The sequence below is a fragment of the Phaenicophaeus curvirostris genome, chromosome 9, assembly GCF_032191515.1.
Source record: "Phaenicophaeus curvirostris isolate KB17595 chromosome 9, BPBGC_Pcur_1.0, whole genome shotgun sequence".
Taxonomy (NCBI): Eukaryota; Metazoa; Chordata; class Aves; order Cuculiformes; family Cuculidae; genus Phaenicophaeus; species Phaenicophaeus curvirostris.
In genome coordinates this window covers 16,683,942-16,687,502 of record NC_091400.1, presented here as the reverse complement: position 1 = coordinate 16,687,502, position 3,561 = coordinate 16,683,942, and positions in this window count along the sequence as shown.

Below are 3,561 nucleotides of genomic sequence, written 5' to 3'. Positions count from 1 at the left end.
TGCTTCTGGGAGCCAGTGCAGCATGGGAGGATGTCTTGGCCATGGTGTTCAAATGGATCCGTGAAGCTGAGTGCCTGTTTAAATTATGAACCGTTACTGTGACAGGATTTTCTAGAGCCAGATTGGTAGCTGCTACTATGAAGAGCAATATCTTTAGTGAAAGGTGTGGGGTTCTCAGCAACTGGCTTCTTGCAGTGGTTCTTTCAATCGAACCATTCTATTGGGTTTGATTTTTTTTTTCCTGTCCACAGGAGAATGATCTTGCGGTGTCATTTAGTGCTTTGTTGTTTTTTTTCCAGAAGAGACTGCTTACTATACTAGCTGAATCACTTGCTGTAATGGTGAATGGTTGTTTCAAAAAACATGTTGACAGATGAACATGCTGTTTCTTTTTGGAGAGAGCCAACAGAAGGCAGTTTGCTATTTAGGATGGTTTTTAGCATATTTTATATCAAAACCAAGTGTGTGTATAAATGATTGTGCTGTGCCAATACATGGCCTGGCATTTCAGAAAAAGCTGAATGAGTTAGGTGCCTGCATTTCTAACCCTTTTTCACCAAATTAACTTGAACATCTACGTCAAAGTACAAAACTACGGGTATTTGCACCATGGGTGACTTATTAGTATGAAGCAGTCCTTTATCTTCAGCTGGTAATGACTCGATACCTTCTATTTCAAATTTGTTGAGACAATTTACTTCCATTATGGCTATTAAAAGTGTTTTTTGCACTTCCCAGTTTGGCTATTTTAGTGAGTACTTACCCCTTTATGGTTTAAGGTGCATCTTTATTCTAGAATTCTATAATCATCACAGTTCACAGTGTAGTAAAACATTGTTTCTGTTTTAACTTCTTAGTACTGTATTAAAGTAAGCTTTTTTTATCATGGGATGAATTCAGAACCAGTGCTCTCAACAGTAGTTTGTAAAAAGTGGGACTCTGCCACATTTTAGCTCTTATATTAGCAAATATTTCCAGATATACTGTAAGAGTATGAACTCAAGTGAATGATTTTGATGGGAACCACATCTGGGCATTACAGTCATCAAAATATCTAACAAAATGATGAGTATTTCTGAAATAACCCACTATTAAAAATATGCAAAGAATAAATCATTGCTAATGTCCCAAGTCCCTGTTATTTTTAGCAGAACCTAAGCTTTGCAAGAGAAAAATGCTTTGGAAAATTTTACCAGTGATCTCTTTAATGCAGCTTTTTATTAAGACAAATAGTCAAAATATTGAAAAAATGTTCCTGACAGTAGTGAAGGCAGTGGGTTAGGACTAGTTCCCTTGGAATTTAAAAATATGTTATGAAGAGGAAAATAATGTTTCAAAGTAACTAATGTCACAAAGTGGAAACTAATTATTAATACTTACCAAAGTTAGGCAGTTACTTGTTTATAAATAAAAAAAGCTCATTCAATATTTTAAAACCTCTTCTGAAGAACAAGGAAAAGCAGTCTCAAGATGATGATACGGAGTTGAAATTCAGTCCTCATGCTCTGTAGTCAGTTAGTTACTGTGAGGAACTGGTACTCTGAGCTCCTCTTTCAGGCTCTTTCCTCTCTAGAACTTTTAAGCAGTGTGACTCCCACTGTGGTACCACCAGTCCTTGTGTGCATCATTTGGTTGCATGGTCTTGTTGCATGGTCCTGTTTGGCTTTGTTACAGTCGTCTCACATAATCAGGTTATATTTGTGCAGGATATATCATAGTAAAGAGACATTTTGGAGCCTGTCATAGGAGTGCATACAAGCTCTTTCTGCCCAGACTGTGAGCTGGCTTCACGCAAGGCATTGCAAATACAATCTGTGTAACTTAAGTAGTTCGTGCTGCACAAGCGGATAAGGCTTACTGTGCAGCCCTGTGGACCACCTTTCAGTATCACAGAGCACAGTCACGTAGCTTGCAATCGTTGCTGGGTCATGCCTTGCTGGCTCTGAACACAGGCAGAGGGGCTCTTGTTTGTCCACGCCATCCATCCTGGCTATTGTTTGAAACGTGACAGTGCAGCATGCTGCGAGGGCATTGGAGAATATGTGATTTATGGGGATATTATACCTCTCTGAAAAGCACAGAAGTTTGTGTATGCATTCCCTAGACCTTTTCATACCACCTCTGTCTTATTAGCCTACTCCTGAGGTACTTGGTATGTCTTGATATGTTTGTTCTATCTCTATATAGTACTATTTGCATAAACTTTTAAGTTAAAATTGCTCTCTCTGCTTTTCACTTCCCTGTTGCTTGGTACCATGCTTTTTAGTCTGAACAGAAAGAGTGACTTTCAATGCCATTTAAAGCACTGAACTTCTCACTTTTATTTTCTGTGGTTGAGGGCCTTTGACTTAATAAAGCTGGATTTTGCAAAGGATTAATATACAGTATGATAAGCTGGATTGTATAGGAAAATAAGTATTTTTTGAGGAGATAATGAGATTTGGCATGGAGTGCTGTTACCAATAAAATCAAGGAAAGTTTCTTAACTGTTGAATTAATGTTAAATTCTTGTATAATGAAAATGACTCACAGAAAATTTATCATTAGAAAAAGCTTGATTTGCATGTCAGATGTCCACACAGCTCGTCTTAATCAACTGTTATCTAAATCCATCTAAGTTAGTTGGAGTGTCTGAAATTGTATAGCAGAAAAATGCCTGTTTACTTTTAGAATTTAGAGCACTTCACGCTATTAAGCTAAGACAGCTCCAAGCTAGCATTGCTGCTTGTTCCCTGTGGTTGGGGTTGGAGTGTAGTTCACTGTATTAGCATAACTGTTTTGTATATGTGAACATGATTAGTTTCAGTTACACATAGGTTTAATATTTTAATTTCTCTTTGCTCTTGTAGAGCAAAAAAAAATTAGTGTATCTCCATAAGACAGAGTCACTCAGTTTTCATTAGGTACTCTACGTGATTTTAGGATGCATTTTCAAAGCCAGCTCATATGAGTCTGGGACAGTATTGCTTCAGAAAGGGCTTCATGTTTCTGCCACCTCATGCATTCTGAGCTTGAGAAGGAAGGAATGAATTTTAAATGTCTATTTGATTTTAATCTGGATGAGCTACAACTTGCCTTGAAGTCATTGGTGTCAACAAAGTGGAGGTAGAAAGAAGCATGATGAGAATGGGAGGAGCCCTTTGGCAGTATCGTGGTCTTCAAGCAGCTGAAGGTGATTGTGCAGCTGCGCTATGAGGAACATTATGCATAGAGGCATTCCAGAGAGCTGACAGACATGCCTATGGCAGTGCTTTTAGTAAAGCTTAACTTTCTGCAATTTAATTATTTATAATTCTGGTCAGTGTGCCATCCACGTGTTGAGGATAATATATTGGAGTGCAGTCATAAGGCAGCCCATGTTCATTTTAGGATTTATATTTAATTATTATTACACTGCCACCTGTAATAGCTAATATATTTGAGTCTTGTGTAACAGTTCTGTAAAAGTGGTACAAATTCACCCTAGTATTTCTTCTTTATTTACAGTGTCTGGGTTTTAACATATTCTTGAAAGCAAATTTTAAAAGTCAGTTTCCTCTTTTATTTGCAGCGCTGCTTCTG